The 20,716-nt window shown below is 43.7% G+C and overlaps 1 protein-coding gene across 1 annotated transcript in view; it reads right to left on the bottom strand.

The window, feature by feature from the left end:
• PGAP2 (post-GPI attachment to proteins 2) overlaps window positions 1-20,716 on the bottom strand; it is a 41,534-nt gene that overhangs the window by 12,006 nt on the left and 8,812 nt on the right.

The following is a 20,716-nucleotide window of genomic DNA, read 5'->3' as shown; positions in this document are numbered from 1 at the left end:
ATTTGGAGTGTGGGAGGAAACTGGAGCACCCGCCACCCGGAGGAAACCCACGGAAACACGGCGAGAACATACAAACTCCTCACATATAAACCCTTGGAGACTGCAGGGGTTAAATAGAGTTTTGAGAACTTTGCAGAGTGAGGATTAATGTCTTGCAGTATTGTAGTTAGGGTTAATAGACAGTAATAGTATATAGAGATTGCAGGGTTAGTAAATTGTATATTGAGAATAGTTTGTAGGGTTAGTAAAAGTAGCTGGAGGGTGCAGAGTGTGCAGGGAGACGTGCTGAAGTCATCCTGGGGGCAGGTAATTATTCGCGGTAGTGCACGGCAGAGAGACTGAATAGAGATGGAACTAGGCCTCATTCTCCCAGCCTGCACCTGTACCATTCACCCCCCCCCCCCCAAACTGCAACTTGCCAGGAATGGCTGCGTCTACGTTTCCTCTATGTATGAGCCAGCACATACCCTGCCCTGCGCACACGACGTTCACTCATAGGCGCTGATGGACAGGCAGTGGCACGTAACCTGCAACAAGCGCCCTTATGGTCTGATCTCCCCCCGCAATGTGTGTATCTGTAACGTGTATTCCTGGGTGTCTCTCTGCAATGTGTATTTCTGGGTGTCTCTTTGTAACATGTATTCCGGTGTCTCTTTGTAATGTACATTCCTGGGTGTCTCTGTAACATGTATTCCTGGGTGTCTCTCTGCAATGTGTATTTCTGGGTGTCTCTGTAATGTGTATTCCTGGGTGTCTCTGTAACGTGTATTCCTGGGTGTCTCTCTGTAACATGTATTCCTGGGTGTCTCTCTGTAACATGTATTCCTGGGTGTCTCTCTGTAACGTGTATTCCTGGGTGTCTCTGTAACGTGTATTCCTGGGTGTCTCTCTGTAACATGTATTCCTGGGTGTCTCTTTGTAATGTACATTCCTGGGTGTCTCTCTGTAACGTGTATTCCTGGGTGTCTCTGTAACGTGTATTCCTGGGTGTCTCTTTGTAATGTACATTTCTGGGTGTCTCTCTGTAACGTGTATTTCTGGGTGTCTCTTTGTAACGTGTATTCCTGGGTGTCTCTCTGTAACGTGTATCTCTGGGTGTCTCTTTGTAATGTACATTTCTGGGTGTCTCTGTAATGTGTATTCCTGGGTGTCTCTTTGTAATGTACATTTCTGGGTGTCTCTGTAATGTGTATTCCTGGGTGTCTCTTTGTAATGTACATTCCTGGGTGTCTCTCTGTAACGTGTATTCTTGGGTGTCTCTTTGTAACATATATTCCTGGGTGTCTCTTTGTAATGGACATTCCTGGGTGTCTCTGTAACGTACATTTCTGGGTGTCTCTCTGTGTGTTATTCGGATGCGCCCTCTCAGTTGCCCCCTGGGGCCCTGCGCTGACAGAGAGCCCCTGTGTCTTGCTCTGTGCCCTTTGTTCTGGTGCCAGGGCGGCATCCTGCAGATTATATAGTGCTTCCCATTCATGGGCGGCCACATTCACACACCCAGAGGGCACCAGGGTAAGAGTCTGACCGGGGCTCGCTGGCTGCTGATGGAATGTACAATGCCCAACAATTGGTCCTGTGTGAGCAGGAAGCGGGCACACAGCCCAAGCACCAACCATGAGATCTACAGAGACTGAAGAGTTAAAGCTGCCATCACCATAAGATACGTAATACAGCTGCGATGGTAACAATCCCAGAATCCTCCTCTTCCACTGCATGGTCTATTACAGGGTAACGTAACTCAGTAAGTGCTCACACTGCTCGCTGGCCCCTCCCTTCTGGAATAAACTCTGATTTAACCCTTACCATACTAGTGAGACATCTCCGCACAGACACATAATACATCCCACTCCAAATAAAGTGACGTATTGGAGGGAATTTATTCTTCATCTACAACTAGTCTTCCAGGTCACTGCCAGGTCAAGCACCCCTGTAGTGTATCCAGAAAAGCCGGCTCACTCTCTTATATTGTCTCTTGGTGATTATAAAGCTTCTGTGACACCTGCTAGGACGCTCTTTAGGGAGGAAGACATTGGGGAAGAAACATGGAAGACTATTTGTAGCATTGCAGACAAGAGGCCTGGTGCTCAGCTGAAGCTACACCAGTTTGTGTACTATAAAAAGCGCCAATTCGCAATGCACCAGCCCAAAAAGAGAGCAGACGGGTATGTACCAATCCGGACTTGGGCGTATCTGGCGCATGGGCATCCTTATGATTGGAGAGACAGTACGGGGGAAGGAAGGAGCGTGCAAACACAGGCTGTGTACAGTAAAGGTGCTTATGCAAATGTGACTCATGCAGACCCGCAGGAACACGCACATGCGCCTGTTAGGGGGTGTATATAACGCACCTGCCCTATGCCAAATACACACTGATGATAAAGACTCGGCATAATCCAGTTGCACGTGCTGCTATTGCGAAGTCAGGCGCATCTCGAGATGTGTATGACGTGATTTTAAGAGTAATTTCCGCCCATTATTCGTCCACCTCTGCGCCAGCCCCTGAGATCTATAAGACCTTTAAAACGTTTACAAATTATTTTACCAGAGACAAAATAGTATTTCCCCTGTGGTACTAGGCTTCAGTATTTATCATCATCATCATCAACATTTATTTATATAGCGCCAGCAAATTCCGTAGCGCTTTACAATTGGGAACAAACATAAATAAGACAATACTGGGTAATACAGACAGACAGAGAGGTAAGAGAACCCTGCTCGAAAGCTAACAATCTATAGGACAATGGGAGTTAGAAACACAAGGGCATGTGCTACATCATATTGCACAATGGACCAGCCAGATTGCAAAGGTAAAAGTACTGAGTGGGCTGTGTGTGTTGCAATGTTGGTCAGAAGGTTGTTGTCTTGCGTTAGCTGTGTAGAGGATGGTAATAGGGTAACCTAGAGAAATTAAGATGATGGTTGAGGAATATCATAACCTTGTCTGAAGAGGTGGGTTTTCAGTGAACGCTTGAAGGTTTGAAGACTAGAGGAAAGTCTTACTGTGCGAGGGAGGGAATTCCACAAAGTGGGTGCAGCCCGGAAAAAATCCTGTAACTGAGAATAGGAGGATGTGATGAGAGTGGAGGAGAGACGTAGATGTTGTGCAGAACGGAGGTGTCGAGTAGGGAGATATTTCGAGACAAGTGAGGAAATGTATGTCGGTGCAATTTTGTTGATGGCCTTGTATGTGTCACTGGCACTAGGAGTTCTGCCCAGGATTTCACCAGATGACTTTGCTTACCAGAGGGGCGGAGTTTGCACAGCGGTCCTCTGGCAGTAGGGTGAATAGTGGAACGTATATAACAGCAGATGGAGTGAGGATGCCAATGAAGCAGATGAATAGTCAGTGACTTGCAGCGATATAGATAGATGAGTCAGCGACTTGCAGCTATATAGGTAGATGAGTCAGCGACTTGCAGCTATAGTGGAAAGGCAGGTTTAACCACGGAGACCAGAGTGGACGTGCACAGGTGAAGGAAGGTAACGGGTAGTCAGTGGTCTGCGTATAGCAAGTTGTACCACTGCTGTGATGAGAAGACTTTTCCAGGTGCAGGTAGGTAGCGGGGAAGTCAGTGGTCTGCGTATAGCAAGTTGTACCACTGCTGTGATGAGAAGACTTGTCCAGGTGCAGGTAGGTAGCGGGGAAGTCAGTGGTCTGCGTACAGCAAGTTGTACCACTGCTGTGAAGGGAAGACTTGTCCAGGTGCAGGTAGGTAGCGGGGAAGTCAGTGGTCTGCGTACAGCAAGTTGTAACACTGCTATGGTGAGAAGACTTGTCCAGGTGCAGGTAGGTAGCGGGGAAGTCAGTGGTCTGCGTACAGCAAGTTGTACCACTGCTATGGTGAGAAGACTTGTCCAGGTGCAGGTAGGTAGCAGGGAAGTCAGTGGTCTGAGGACTTGTACTGGTGCTGATAAGTGAATACAGGGAAAGAGTCAATAACTGAATGAGGACAATGAGAGCACAGAGGAACTTCTCCAAACGGGTAGGCAGCGTTATCGCTAATAGTCTATGGTGATATGTATACCACTGCTCAGTAGAGAGGCTTGTATCAAGCGGATAGGCAGAGTATCAGCCAAAGTCTATAGCGGGTATGGATACCGCTGTTGAGAAGAGGAGCTTGTCCTAAGCAGATATGCAAAGTAACAGTGGATAGTCAATAACGAGTGAGCATACCGCTGAGTAGAGAAACTTGTCCACGAGAATATGAAGACACAGCAGGTGCGTTGAACGGCTGTAGCAGGTATGGGAGCTGCAGGTGAGCAGAGTAGATAATCCAACAGGCAGCTGAGAACACGAGCAGGATGCAGGAGTCAGTAGCGGGTATGAGAACAGCTGATGAGCGGAGCAGGTGATCCAGCAGACAACTGAGGACAGGAGCAGGATACAGGAGTAGGTAGCGGGTAAGGGATCCAACGATGAGTAGAGCAGGTAATCAGCAGGAAGCTGGAGACACGAGCAGAACACAGGAGACACCTTCAGAGACTCATAGGGAATGAGACTCAAGATCAGGCAACGATGTAATGAGCACAGGTGCCTTAAATAGGGAGAGGTGCCTGATCCACCAATTAGGTTAAAAGCAAAAGGTCATAAGTTCTTGGATGCTGCGCATGCGCAGTCCATCAAGATGGCGGACGGCCGCGGCTCAGGACAGGCGCCGGCAGGAAGGCTAGAGAACCACGCACCAGCGCAGAGGCACTCACGGTCCGGTGACAGTATGTTAGTAGAAGAATTTTATATTGGATTCGTTGAAATACAGGCAGCCAATGTAGAGACTGACAGAGTGGCTCAGCAGAGGAATAACGGTTTGTAAGGAAAATCAGTCTAGCCGCTGCATGCAAAATAGATTGTAGGGGGTTCAAGTCTGACTTTGGGAAGACCAGTAAGGAGGGAATTGCAATAGTCGATGCGGGAGATGATGAGTGCATAAATTAATGTTTTTGCGGTGTCTTGTGTCAGATATGTGCATATTCTGGAAATGTTCTTTAGGTGTATGTAACATGATTTAGATATAGAGTTGATGTGGGGAATAAACGACAGTTGTGAATCAAGGATTACACCTAGGCAACGAGCTTGCGGGGTGGGATTTATGGTCATGTTATCGACAGAAATAGAAATGTCAGGCAGGAAGCTTCTGTTCTTGGGTGGAAATATTATTAATTCAGTTTTTGAAAGATTGAGTTTGAGTTGGCGAGAAGACATCCAAGATGAAATGGCTGAAAGACAGTCAGTAACGCGAGACAACACAGATGGTGAAAGATCAGGAGAGGATAGATAAATTTGTGTATCATCCGCATATAGATGATACTGAAATCCAAAGGAGCTTATTAGTTTTCCAAGAGAAGTGGTGTAGATAGAGAATAGCAGAGGACCTAGGACTGAGCCTTGTGGAACTCCAACTGATAAAGGAAGCGGAGCAGAGGTGGATCCAGAGAAATTAACACTGAAAGAGCGATTAGATAGGTAGGATGAGAACCAGGATAGGACAGTGCCTTCAAGACCTAGGGATTGCAGCGTTTGTATGAGGAGAGAGTGGTCAACAGTGTCAAATGCAGCAGAGAGATCCAGGAGAATTAGAAGAGAGTATTGGTTATTATTTTTTGCTGTGATCAAATCATTGACAACTTTGGTCAGCGCAGTCTCTGTGGAGTGTTGAGAGCGAAAGCCTGACTGAAGAGGATCCAATAAGTTGTTTGCTGTATAAAGTGTGTGAGGCGTGTGCAGGCAATTCTCTCGAGAAGCTTGGAGGGGCATGGGAGCTGGGAGATGGGGCGGTAATTTATGAGAGAGTTAGGGTCAGAATTCTGTTTTTTAAAAATGGGAGTAATCACTGCATGCTTGAATATAGATGGAAAAATACCAGTAGAAAGAGATAGATTACAGATTTTAGTTAGAGGGGGAATGAGCACAGGAGACAGGGACATACCCATTTGTGAGGGAATGGGATCAAGAGGACAGGAGGTAGAGTAGGAAGATGAGAAGAGAGTGGTGTCCATGACAATATACACTATATGGACAAAAGTTTTTGGACGTTTGACCATTACTCCAACAGGAACTGTAATGACATTGCATTTAAATACTTATACTTTAATATGGAGTTGGTCCCCGTATTGCAGCAATAACAGCTTCCACTCTTCTTGGAAGGCTTTCCACAAGATGTTGGATAGTTTCTGTGGGAATTTGTGCCCATTCATTCTATAGAGTATTTATGAGGTCAGGCACTGATGTTGGACGAGAAGGCCTGGCTCGCAATCTCCATTCCAGTTCATCCCAAGGGTGTTCGATGGGGTTGAGGTCAGGGCTCTGTGTGGGCCAGTCAAGTTCTTCCACACCGAACTCATCAAACCCTGTCTTTGTAGTCCTTGCTTTGTGCACTGGGGCACAGTCATGTTGGAATAGAAAAGGGTCTTCCACAAACTGTTGCCACAACGTTGGAAGCACAGCATTGTCCAAAGTATCTTGATATGCTGAAGCATTAAGATTGCCCTTCAATGAAGATAAGGGGCCTAGCCCAAACCATGAAAAACAACCCCATACCATTATCCCTCCTCCACCAAACTTCACAGTTGGCATAATGCAGTCAGACAGGTAACGTTCTCCCAGCATCCGCCAAACCCAGACTCGCCCATCTGACTGCAAACAGAGAAGCGTGATTCGTCACTCCACAGAACACGTTACCACAGTGCGCTTTAGAAGTTGTTGACCCCGCTTTGTGATTTTACATGGTCTTCCTCTTCGTGACTGAGTTGCTGTTGTTCCTAAACACCTCCACTTTCTAATAATATCACTTACAGTTGACTGTGGAATATCCAGCAGGGATAAAATTTCACAAACAGTCTTATTACAAAGGTGGCATCTTATCACACGCTTACCACGCTTGAAGTCACTGAGCTCTTCAGAACGACCCATTTTGTATCACAAATGTTTGCAAATGGAGACTGCATGGCTAAGTGCTGGATTATTTACACCTCTGGCAACAAGTCTGATTGAAACACCTCAATTCAATAATCATAGGTGTGGCCAAAACTTTTGTCCATATAGTGTATATGATCTTCCAATAGTAACCACTACAACATGCCTGCCAACTGTCCCAATTTTAGGACTATGTCCCACTGTCCCATCCGGGATATGTTTGTCCCACAGATGGGAATTTTGGGTGATTGGGAGGTATGTAATGGGCAGCCTAGTGCTTTAATACCTAGCTCTCTGGGTGTGGCCATGCCCCTGTCACAACATGGCCACACCCCCATTTGTAGTGGTCACGCCCTCTGTCTTGCTGGTGGGGGCAGACATGCTGGGAGGTGTCAGGCCCGAATAGAGAGAAACACTAACCGGTATTGGCGCTACTGAGCAGATAGGTGCAGAGTCTAACGTACCCCTGGTTTTCACCAGGGACCCCCGCAAGAAGGTATGGACTTCGCTGCACAGGGTACGCAGGTCGCGGTCCTATTAGTCAGTTACCAGTGTAGTAAAGAGGAGTCAGACGGTCCGGGTCAAACCAATCAGTATACGAGGTACAGAGGGAGAATCCAGAAGAAACATCAAACAAGCCAAGATCGCAGGAACACAGTGGGTCACACAGATTAGAGAATGGCCAGCAAGCCGGATCACAACTGGGAGGCAGAGACTGGAGAATGATCGAGGAAGCAGGGTCAAAGCAAGGAGCACAAACACTGTGGGAGCTAGAGGCAGGAACCTGTTACTCTGGCACCCTAATGGCGCCAGAGACAGGTTTAAATAGAGGCAGGAGGCAGATGATAGGTTCAGCGATAAACAGGCACCGGAAGTACCGAAGAAAGTGTCCCATTGCCTAGCAACGGGACGGGCCACTGCGCATGCGCCCGACAGGGCTGAGGGGCACGGCTATCCTGTTGCCCGGCAACAGTCCGGGCAGAGCAGCGGGGACAGGCGTCCGTCTCCGCCGAGTAGAAGGACGGCGGGGATGGCGCCTGACAGGAGGTATGCTACAAGGAGCTCGCAAGATAACAGTTGCTTTGGAGATATCTTTTGCCGCAACAGTAATGTCGGAGATACAACTCACCGGGACGGGGGTTTTCACATTCAGAATGTTAGTGCTATTTCTGAGCAAATAAACGTCACTATGATGAAAAATCCTCCTCTGTTCCTGCAAGACACCTATATCTGCTGTATTTTTGTGACCTACAGGTAAAACCTAACACCCCCAGCTGTGTTGAGCTCAGTGTCTTGAGTCAAAACTTACCCGCTACCCAGCAGTCTAGATCCAAAATATGCAGCAAAATCCAACCAGATTAACCAGCAAAGAGGTGCTGCAGCAGCTACACACATCACCTAGAAGTAAGCTGCTCCCGGCGCTGGTGAAGGAGCCTGGTAGTGCAGTAAATACTCTACTACAACTGGAGGTAGGACATCAGTTGACACTAGAAGTCGGTGAGTGGCTGGAGAGGTGCCAGTTGTGCTGACAAGTTGCTGATGATAATGGCCGATTTTCTCAGAATAAGCCACGTCTCTAAGTAGAACTGGATAATAATATATTGCTTGTTTAGGCAGCAACACTGACTACAAGGTGGAATATAAAATCATGGTTGTGTCCAGTCCATTAATAGCTTAACAGAGCGATCACTACAGGTAATCCTGATGACCCAACGCGTTTCTCGCTAATGAGCTTAATCATGGGCCAACAAACAGCTTCTGCGCTGGATCATCAGCAATCAGTGGTGTGAGGCTGCCACTTCCTGCGTTACACATTGACAGACGGGGTAATCTCAGCTGATCCACCACTTTATTTCCTACGCCGCCTTGTGTTTTATGAACAGGAAACTATCTCGGTGGGGACAGCATCATCTTAGTTATTCTAAACACTGCGATTAAAATAAATCTAGAAAACACCACTGTTATAAGCCACAAAGAGAAATACAGACAAATTAGTTTGCGAGCTCCAGGGAAAGAGGGGACTGCGGCCTATCTATCATCAATGCGCAGGTGAGGCCGGCACTACTGCTAGGGGCTGGAATATTGTTCCACCTGTAGCAGGAGATGTTCCAGGCTACTGACCATACAGGAATAGGGCAGAGAGTAGCACAGTGATGAATTGTTGGCTCAAATTTGCTCCTTGGTGCTGTGAGTGGGCCGTATGCCGGTCAAATATCTTTATGGACCTACCTAGGGAGCAGACATATGTTTTCCGTTTCCACAAATATGAGAGTTACACATTCAGCAAACCAATTTGCAAAGGCCGCACACAGTTTGCAATTCAGAACTTAAGTCAAAGTCTATAATAGGTATCCTCTACCGTGTCTTGGCCATTACGCCAGGGAAGAGAGAAGGCTCGGAAATAAAGGGGCATTTAAAGGGGTGCAAATACTGTTTCTTTAAAGTCTAAATACAGCCTGGCTTTTATTAATTTTAATAAGTAAATTCATATTTTATTGGCGTTAGTGCTAATTAATGCTGTATATTGAGAGACAGAAAGATATTATCACATTGTAACTTATTTTGTTTTCATGGAATAATAACAGAAGATGGAAACTGTGTCAACCAATCACCTCTCTCCAATAAAGTCATTCTGAAACTTTGAATAACATCATCAATGGTAATAGCTGTGAGAGGCCGGGTAATGATGATTCACAGGAAGATATGAGTACAATCTGGCATGTTAACCCGGTAATCACTGCAATACTGCAACATCTGTCAGCTGTATGACCCTTGGTAAATTCCCACAGCCATCGTCACGCTCTGGGCTGGGAGTGGCATTAATATATCAATACGGAAAGATGGACTGAGTTCTGCTAAAGCATTCCCATATGGAGAGACTGGTATTAATAACACCTCGCACTGGCAGCGGACCAGATCAACTGCAAAGCAAGAAACATTGGATCTTATTTTTGAAGGATTCACAGCAACACTGCAAAGAGGCGTGGTTGTGCACCTATCAGGGCCACCCAAAGCATTTCACGGTAGACACCTACTTTCTGGTATCGTAAGAGGCGCGTGCACTTTTGCAAAAAAACAAAAACCTTAGTTCTTGTCAGCAATTGTCCATAACACTGCATATCTGTGTGTATCTAGCAAAATGAAAACATGAGGTATTGGTTCATATTTTGATTAAAACATTTAAGCCTGCATCCCAGAAAAAAGTCAAAATCATGTCAAAGTCCAACCTCCAACATTTTTAGAACCACCCATTCATTAAATTAAGCTGATAGCAAAGGAAAATTGGGACTGTCCTTATTACATGAGGCACTTGCCTGTGTCTGAAGCTTTCTATTATATTGGGTAAAGTGAACCAAGAGATGCCACCAAAGTGCAATTGAAAGTGGAACTATATTCCATGACACGCGTAAGAAAGTCTTAATCTTCCCCAGCTCACAGCTGGTGTAACATTCATGCATGAAAATGGCTATGTACCCCTCCACAAGCAAGGAATGCCCTTAAATATTCATTTTAACGCTCTTTATCTGTAAAAGGAAATGTCGTTTTTGTCCTGGTCCACGCTAAGCAAAGAGTCCTTCCCATGAGACGGTATTAAAAGGTTTCTCCTCCTCCATTACTCCCATCAGGCATTTTTCCTTATTTCCAAAGCAAGAAGAAAGGTCTGGTAACACAGATCACAGTCATCATTGTTGTTTGTAAGGCGACATAGATTCCGCAGAGCCGGACAGACAGCAATATAATGCCCACAAAACAGGAGCATAAAACAAATATAAAGCATTACACTATAATTATACAAGTTAAACATAGAATATAACATGACATAGGAGAGGTACAAATTAGTTAGATAAAAGAGGTATGGACATGAGAAGGATCTCTGTTTATTAAATGTGAATACTAATTATATAATAAAAATAAAACATGTCCCAAGTACTGTGCTCCGACAACCTCACACATTTCAACTATGACTAATAGAAGAATAATCTGCAGACACTCTTGTATAGTCCTTAACCAGCAAAATGCCTGTATTAAAATGGAAACCCAGAGAACAAGATAGCGCAAGATTCGTAGTATTTTAGATTCCCCTATATGGGGACTAACAAAATATTGCATAATTTGTAGGAATTAGGTCTATTTATTAAATGTGAATACTACTAATTTGATGTTTGGGGGGTAATAGGTCTGTTTATTAAATGGGAATGCTATTGACTTAATGCCTGAGCTGGCTTTGAGGGAGTGAGGACTACAGGGTTCACTCATTGTCCGGCTTTCCATAATTATATATCTATCCTTTTTCCCCAAACAGGGTACCCAGCATTCCAGGATCCAGACAAACAGCAACTGAGCTTAAGACACCAGCAGCCACAGGTGGTGAAAGCTGCAAGCCCAGGTAGGAGACCGCTGGGCAGTAGGCCAACTGTCCTGATATAGTGGGACAGTCCTGATTTTGGGTGACAGTCGGAGGTATGTCCTGCTTTACATTGCTCTGGGGAGGTTTGTGTACATAAAAATGGTGCATGCAGCACTGCCTGAGCATTTGGAGGAGAATGGAAAAGTTGGAGCTCAGATTAGCTCTGCATATATTGATAGCCACATGTTGGTCATGCCCACTCTAGTGGCATCACTAATCTAGAAATCCTGATTATGCCCCTGCTCTATAAAGATTTGAATGAATGTGAAAAGACACTGCGAGACATTCAGAAATGTGAATGGTCGTGTGGACATTATGTTGGTCATACATGAGTAAAGCGATATACCTTCATTGTCCTGGTCCCATTTGATGATTGAGGTCAAATTGATTGACTAAAATGGTATTTTTATGTATTGATTATGTGTGATATGTTCTGCTGACCGAGTAATAACGACCAGATCTGAGTGTGGACAGTTTTACGGACAGTTTTGTGTATTAGCAACTTGAAATTTATGTTTATTAATCTGATTCAAATATTCATTATGTGCAACTCGGATCTGGATCTTATGGTGCCTAAAAACACATTGATTTGAATGGACTAAGTGGTACCAAACTTCTGCTTATATTAGCTCAAAATGACCAAATATCCTAATAATCATCGGATTAGGACTACTTAGCTGTTCATCTGGACCGTAAGAAAATCTGATTGGCTAATGATCTGGATAAGCCGCATTGTAAAGCTATTGGCTGACAACGCGGTCTCTTCCCCATGTGATCCAATCTCATTGATGATGTCACCAGAAAACACTAAATAATTGTCAGCTGCAGCAGTTCTCAATCTGTCAGTTGCTCATTAAAGTCTTTATTATTGGGCTTCAGGTTTGTCATTCTGCAACCAAAGAGTTAAATAGGCGACACAGTATGAAGAATGTTGTGTAACGTTAAACAGGAAGTGTCACTTATGAAAGTCGTGTTCTCTTCTGGTGTATGACACAGGGACAATAAAGAATTCTGTCGTGAAATAAAGAAATGTCCTAGATTCTGTAACAATCAGCATGGCTCTCAGTACACACACAGACCATACGACAGTACACGCATAGATCATGCCACATTTCCCACGTATAACAGTACACGCATAGACCATTCCACGTCTACCACATACACACATGGACCATTCCACGTCTCCCACGTGTAACAGTACATGCAAAGACCATTCCATGTTGCACACTTGTAACGGTACACACACAGACCATTCCACTTCTCTCACGTACACACATGGACCATTCCACTTCTCCCACGTGCAACGGTACATGAACAGACCATTCCACGACTCCCACATACACGCATAGACTATTCCACATTGCACACGTGTAACGGTACACACAAAGACCATTCCACTTCTCTCACATACACACATGGACCATTCCACATATCCCATGTATAACGGTACATGCACTGATCATTCCACATCTCCCACGTACACACATATACTATTCCACATCGCATACATGTAACTGTCCATGCACAGATCATTCCACACCACCCATATGTAACAGTACAAGAACAGACTATTCCACTTCTCCTACATGCATGCATGGACCATTCCACGTTGCACACGTGCAATGGTACATGCACGGACCATTCCACATCTCATATATGTAACAGTACTCACAGAATAATCCACAACTCAAACGTGTAACAGTACACACTTGGAACATACAACTTCTCACATATATAACGGTGCACACTCAGAACATTCCACATCTCACATGTTACATGGAATGTTCTATGTATGTACTGTTTTTATGTGTGAGATGTGGAATATTCTATATGTGTACCATTATACGAGTGAGACATGGAATGCTCTGTGTGCATTGTCATACATACGTAGAATATTCTGTATGTACTGTTATACATGTGGGACGTGGAATGTTCTGTATGTACTGTTATACATGTGAGACGTGGAATGTTCTGTATGTACTGTTATACATGTGAGACGAGGAATGTTCTGTGTATATTGTTATACATGTGAGACGTTAAATGTTCTGTGTGTGCTGTTTTACATGTGAGACGAGAAATGTTCTGTGTGTGCTGTTTTACATGTGAGACGAGGAATGTTCTGTGTGTACTGTTATACATATGAGGCGAGGAATGTTCTGTGTGTGCTGTTATACATGTGAAACGTAGAATGATATGTGTGTACTGTTATACATGTGAGACAAGGAATGTTCTGTGTGTGCTGTTATACATGTGAAACGTAGAATGATCTGTGTGTACTGTTATACATGTGAAACATGGAATGTTCTGTATGCACTGTTATACATGTGAAATGTGTAATGTTCTGTGTGTACTGTTATACATGTGAAACATGGAATGTTCTGTATACACTGTTATACATGTGAGATGTGGAATGTTCTATATGTACTGTTATACATGTGAGACGTGGAATGTTCTGTATGTACTGTTATACATGTGAGACGTGGAATGTTCTGTATGTACTGTTATACATGTGAGACGTGGAATGTTCTGTATGTACTGTTATACATGTGAGACGTGGAATGTTCTGTATGTACTGTTATACATGTGAGATGTGGAATGTTCTGTGTGTACTGTTATACATGTGAGAGGTGGAATGTTCTGTATGTACTGTTATACATGTGAGACGAGGAATGTTCTGTATGTACTGTTATACATGTGAGACGAGGAATGTTCTGTATGTACTGTTATACATGTGAGATGTGGAATGTCCTGTGTGTACTGTTATACATGTGAGACGAGGAATGTTCTGTATGTACTGTTATACATGTGAGACGAGGAATGTTCTGTATGTACTGTTATACATGTGAGACGAGGAATGTTCTGTATGTACTGTTATACATGTGAGATGTGGAATGTCCTGTGTGTACTGTTATACATGTGAGATGTGGAATGTTCTGTGTGTACTGTTATACATGTGAGAGGTGGAATGTTCTGTATGTACTGTTATACATGTGAGACGAGGAATGTCCTGTGTGTACTGTTATACATGTGAGACGAGGAATGTTCTGTATGTACTGTTATACATGTGAGACGAGGAATGTTCTGTATGTACTGTTATACATGTGAGACGTGGAATGTTCTGTATGTACTGTTATACATGTGAGATGTGGAATGTTCTGTGTGTACTGTTATACATGTGAGAGGTGGAATGTTCTGTATGTACTGTTATACATGTGAGACGAGGAATGTTCTGTATGTACTGTTATACATGTGAGACGAGGAATGTTCTGTATGTACTGTTATACATGTGAGATGTGGAATGTCCTGTGTGTACTGTTATACATGTGAGACGAGGAATGTTCTGTATGTACTGTTATACATGTGAGACGAGGAATGTTCTGTATGTACTGTTATACATGTGAGACGAGGAATGTTCTGTATGTACTGTTATACATGTGAGACGAGGAATGTTCTGTGTATATTGTTATACATGTGAGACGTTAAATGTTCTGTGTGTGCTGTTTTACATGTGAGACGAGAAATGTTCTGTGTGTGCTGTTTTACATGTGAGACGAGGAATGTTCTGTGTGTACTGTTATACATATGAGGCGAGGAATGTTCTGTGTGTGCTGTTATACATGTGAAACGTAGAATGATATGTGTGTACTGTTATACATGTGAGACAAGGAATGTTCTGTGTGTGCTGTTATACATGTGAAACGTAGAATGATCTGTGTGTACTGTTATACATGTGAAACATGGAATGTTCTGTATGCACTGTTATACATGTGAAATGTGTAATGTTCTGTGTGTACTGTTATACATGTGAAACATGGAATGTTCTGTATACACTGTTATACATGTGAGATGTGGAATGTTCTATATGTACTGTTATACATGTGAGACGTGGAATGTTCTGTATGTACTGTTATACATGTGAGACGTGGAATGTTCTGTATGTACTGTTATACATGTGAGACGTGGAATGTTCTGTATGTACTGTTATACATGTGAGACGTGGAATGTTCTGTATGTACTGTTATACATGTGAGATGTGGAATGTTCTGTGTGTACTGTTATACATGTGAGAGGTGGAATGTTCTGTATGTACTGTTATACATGTGAGACGAGGAATGTTCTGTATGTACTGTTATACATGTGAGACGAGGAATGTTCTGTATGTACTGTTATACATGTGAGATGTGGAATGTCCTGTGTGTACTGTTATACATGTGAGACGAGGAATGTTCTGTATGTACTGTTATACATGTGAGACGAGGAATGTTCTGTATGTACTGTTATACATGTGAGACGAGGAATGTTCTGTATGTACTGTTATACATGTGAGATGTGGAATGTCCTGTGTGTACTGTTATACATGTGAGATGTGGAATGTTCTGTGTGTACTGTTATACATGTGAGAGGTGGAATGTTCTGTATGTACTGTTATACATGTGAGACGAGGAATGTCCTGTGTGTACTGTTATACATGTGAGACGAGGAATGTTCTGTATGTACTGTTATACATGTGAGACGAGGAATGTTCTGTATGTACTGTTATACATGTGAGACGTGGAATGTTCTGTATGTACTGTTATACATGTGAGATGTGGAATGTTCTGTGTGTACTGTTATACATGTGAGAGGTGGAATGTTCTGTATGTACTGTTATACATGTGAGACGAGGAATGTTCTGTATGTACTGTTATACATGTGAGACGAGGAATGTTCTGTATGTACTGTTATACATGTGAGATGTGGAATGTCCTGTGTGTACTGTTATACATGTGAGACGAGGAATGTTCTGTATGTACTGTTATACATGTGAGACGAGGAATGTTCTGTATGTACTGTTATACATGTGAGACGAGGAATGTTCTGTATGTACTGTTATACATGTGAGATGTGGAATGTCCTGTGTGTACTGTTATACATGTGAGATGTGGAATGTTCTGTGTGTACTGTTATACATGTGAGAGGTGGAATGTTCTGTATGTACTGTTATACATGTGAGACGAGGAATGTCCTGTGTGTACTGTTATACATGTGAGACGAGGAATGTTCTGTATGTACTGTTATACATGTGAGACGAGGAATGTTCTGTATGTACTGTTATACATGTGAGACGAAGAATGTTCTGTATGTACTGTTATACATGTGAGATGTGGAATGTCCTGTGTGTACTGTTATACATGTGAGATGTGGAATGTTCTGTGTGTACTGTTATACATGTGAGAGGTGGAATGTTCTGTATGTACTGTTATACATGTGAGACGAGGAATGTTCTGTATGTACTGTTATACATGTGAGATGTGGAATGTCCTGTGTGTACTGTTATACATGTGAGACGAGGAATGTTCTGTATGTACTGTTATACATGTGAGACGAGGAATGTTCTGTATGTACTGTTATACATGTGAGACGAGGAATGTTCTGTATGTACTGTGTAATGTGCGTATTGTCGCTAACCAATAACGATTGTCGAACCTCGATTTGTGTTTCCAACGCACAAAGATTTATTCGCAATAAGTGGAAAAAATATGCTCAAGCGATGTAATAGTAAATACAGCCGTTACTTAACGCAGGCGCTCTGGATCCAGTGCAGTCATTCAATCCTGAAGTCTGGGGACAAGAAGTCTGCACTCTGGATCACAAGCTGCTGCTTATATACACAATCAAGTACAGTAATACAATGAAGATGGTATGGCTTGCATCTATTGGTCCGGGTCTCAGGAATGTCCAAGGGGTCGTCAATCATTGGCTGGTTCATCCTAAGGAATCCAAAGGAGGGGGTCATCTCTGCAGGGGGTATGCTCTGCTCTTCCCGCCAGAATTCCTTAGTCTTAAGTAGTTCATAATTCCCTATCATTCATAACTTGCGTATGCACTCTGCGATTCCCTCGCAGAGCGCACCAAACAGTAGGATATGTAACAAGGTTCATTATGATACCACTCATGATGTTATTCCTTTAACCCGTTCTGTGTATTTCACTAATATGCATGTAACTCTGATATAACATATAAATACTACTATATTTCGACATAACTGACTATGTGTTGCAACTACCAATAATGTGTACTATTTTATAAGTATGCGTGTTTGTGCAAATGTATGGTAAAAGACCAATTACTGTTGCTGCCACGTGTAGTGGATGCGTACGCCCTTTCACGCCGTAGCGTGCCCTTGTACGTCGATGCGTACCGTACGCATCTTTTCAGACAAAGACAACCAAGTTTGCTAGACTTTAATTGAAATGACTTTATCCAATTTGCTGACTTCGACAGTTCCACCCTTTGATAGTGTAATAAACTATCACCCAATCACCGTTTCAAGTTCAGGATTATACAATACTTCTTCACAGACCATGATCTCGGTATCTGGTACCACCCTTTCAGTCTCTTTCTCAGTGTTACTCCCATGAGACCGTTTTCCACACTTCAACACAGTAGGAACACATTTGACAACTAAACCAATTGCTAAGATGACACCCAGTATAAGGAGAAGGAGCTTACCTACACTAGCAACCATTTCCTGTACCCACTCCCCCAGACCGGAGAACCATTTTGCTGGGTTCAACCATGAGAACCAACCCGCCACCTTTTCCCCGACCTCATATAACGAAGAATTATGGCTCTTTCGAAATTCCCATTTCAGCTGCAAAATTTCATCCATCTTCCGGTCTATAACCTCTTTAGGGTCTTCCGTATTATTAGTAATGTACGTGCAACATTTGACACCGAACTGGGTGGCCAGTGTCACACAGTACCCACCAGTAATAGAGGTGAGATAATTTAGTACCAGACTATGTTGCACCAACTCCTTCTTGTACGCTTGTAGCTCCCTTCCAGTATACCTGAAAGTGTCATCATACATCTCGGTGATATTATCTATTAATTTAGCTAGGTCTTGGATATACTTAAAGTTTAATGTTCCCCGAGCGGTCCTGGTGAGATCTAAAGCAACCATAACTTGGAAACCAGCAGTTTCACTAATCAATTTTGTAGCTATGGGTTCCTCACCAGGAATCATATTTCTCTTGCCACGGTGTTCATACTGTGTGTGTATGTATGGTGGTGATGTAGTCTTGTGAATATCTACCATTTCTTCATGAGTAATAGTCATGATTTCAGGAACCAGTTTAGCTAAGAAACACAAGCCCTTGGAACTCAGAGTCACCCAGGAATAAGCTTTCCTCCCACAAACAAAATACACATCATCAGGGAGAACATAAGGAACAGTATGCCCATGAATTATATCACACAGAGTTTTGATAAAACTACCCATGCCTAGTGTCTCCATCTGCTCTAGACACGTGTCGGCATTAATGATATTTTCACATTTATCTGTAGAGACTTTTCCAATAGATACCTTCTTATGTTTGGTTATACGCCCTAACTTGTGACTTCCATCAGCATTCCTGCCTAGTAGTGACCTTGTGGGTCTCTCTCTAAAATGAGTGTGGCGAGCCATTGTCTGATCTGATAGGTCAGCCTCCCAATTCTCCAGGCGCTTTGCATGAGATATGTTTAGGCACAGCAACGATCTGCCTATGGAGTATTGTCGAAGCGTCAGACTAGGGGACCTAGTGTTATTGTACCTCCCTTCTATGGGCCTCCCACCCCTTAATTCGAGTACTTCGGATATGTTTAGCGGGAATGGCACTAGTCCTATGTTATGCTGCCCTTGAGGCACGTGAGAGCACACCCAACACTCAGTTTGGTTTAGCACCTTACCCACCAGGGAGTGATAATCCTCCAATGGATGCCCGCCTATATTCAGAGTACTGGGGGACTGGCATCGTTGGATGCATCTCTCGTCAACTAGGGAGTTGCAGAACTTGCAGATACAATACTCATCAGACAATAGCCCCTCACACTGCCTCCGAGTTCCTGAGCTAGCAGACCTTTTCATAACCCCTGGACCAAGTTTGATAATGGGCTGCTCAGGATATCCTATTAACTTTTCTTCTGCCTCCATTTCATCCGTATCACTCCCAGAACTCTCCTCCGTCCTCCATCCTCCTTCACAAAAATAGAATGTCCTAGAAAAAGTAAAAACAAGGAAAATCCTGGAACAAAAGAAAAACAAAAACCGCCACTCCATCGCTGGAAAGATAGTTCTGAGGCAACGTCTCTGGTTCAGGTGTCTTAACTGCAGGCTTTAGGTCTCCCGGAACAGGCTCACAAGTGACAGCTCTATGTCGTCGGTCTGAGTCTTGTCTTGCACTTTCTCCGGATTATAGACTCTCCTGCAGTGGGTGGAATGGACCCAAGTGTCTCTCTCTGCAACCTTCAGTGATGTAGTACTGGTCAGCAGCACTTGGTACGGGCCTTCCCAACGGTCTGTTAAACAACCTGAACGTAAGAAATTGCGGATCATAACATAGTCTCCAGGTTCAACATCATGACAGTTCGTTTCTGGCATACCAGGTGACAGCATTTTTAGTTTTTGTTGTTGTTGTTTCAGCTGTCTACTCATTCTTATAAGATATTGTACAGTCACTTCATTATTACACTTTAAGTCGTCTTGTGGACTCACGATCAAATGAGGTTGTCGTCCGAACAGTATCTCAAAGGGGGACAGATTAAGAGGAGGTCTAGGAGTGGTTCGAATGCTGTGGAGGACCAACGGCAAAGCCTCAGGCCATGCCAACCCAGTTTCAGCCATTATCTTACCTAGTTTGTTCTTGATAGTACCGTTTACTCTCTCCACCTTACCACTGGCTTGTGGTCGGTAAGGGGTGTGAAGTCTGCTACTGATTCCCATGAGTTTACACATATTTTGGAAGACATCACCAGTAAAATGGGTACCCCTATCACTTTCAATGATTCTAGGGATACCGAACCTACACACAAAGTCTTGTACAATTTTCTTTGCAGTGAACACAGCAGTATTAGTGGCTGCCGGATATGCTTCTACCCAACCGGAAAACACATCAATACACACTAACACATACTTCAGATTCCTGCACGGTGGTAGTTGGATATAGTCAATTTGTATTACCTGAAAAGGTCCGTCTGTAGGAGGGATGTGGGATGGCTCAGTTGGAATAGTTTTCCCAACATTTTTCCTCAAACAAGTAAGACATGACATTGCTTTCTTACCAGCTTGAGAGGAAAATCCGGGAGCACACCAGTATGCTCTCACCAGTTTGCACATACCTTCTTTACCCAGGTGAGTCAGGCCGTGTGCTGCTTCAGCCAGGCTTGGATAGTATGTTCGGGGAGCTACAGGCTTACCTTGTCCATCCCTCCAGAGTCCTGAGGACTCTTGACCACATCCCTTCGCCTTCCAGACCGCCTTCTCCTGCAGGGAACACAAATCTTGCATTTCAATTAATTTCTGCGTGTCTAATGTCTGAAAAACCATCATAGTCTCGGTCGATACAGTCATAGGTTGCCCTGCTGCCCATTTAGCA

Source organism: Mixophyes fleayi, chromosome 2, assembly GCF_038048845.1.
Source record: "Mixophyes fleayi isolate aMixFle1 chromosome 2, aMixFle1.hap1, whole genome shotgun sequence".
NCBI classification, from domain to species: domain Eukaryota; kingdom Metazoa; phylum Chordata; class Amphibia; order Anura; family Limnodynastidae; genus Mixophyes; species Mixophyes fleayi.
This window is presented reverse-complemented; position numbering and strand designations above follow the sequence as displayed.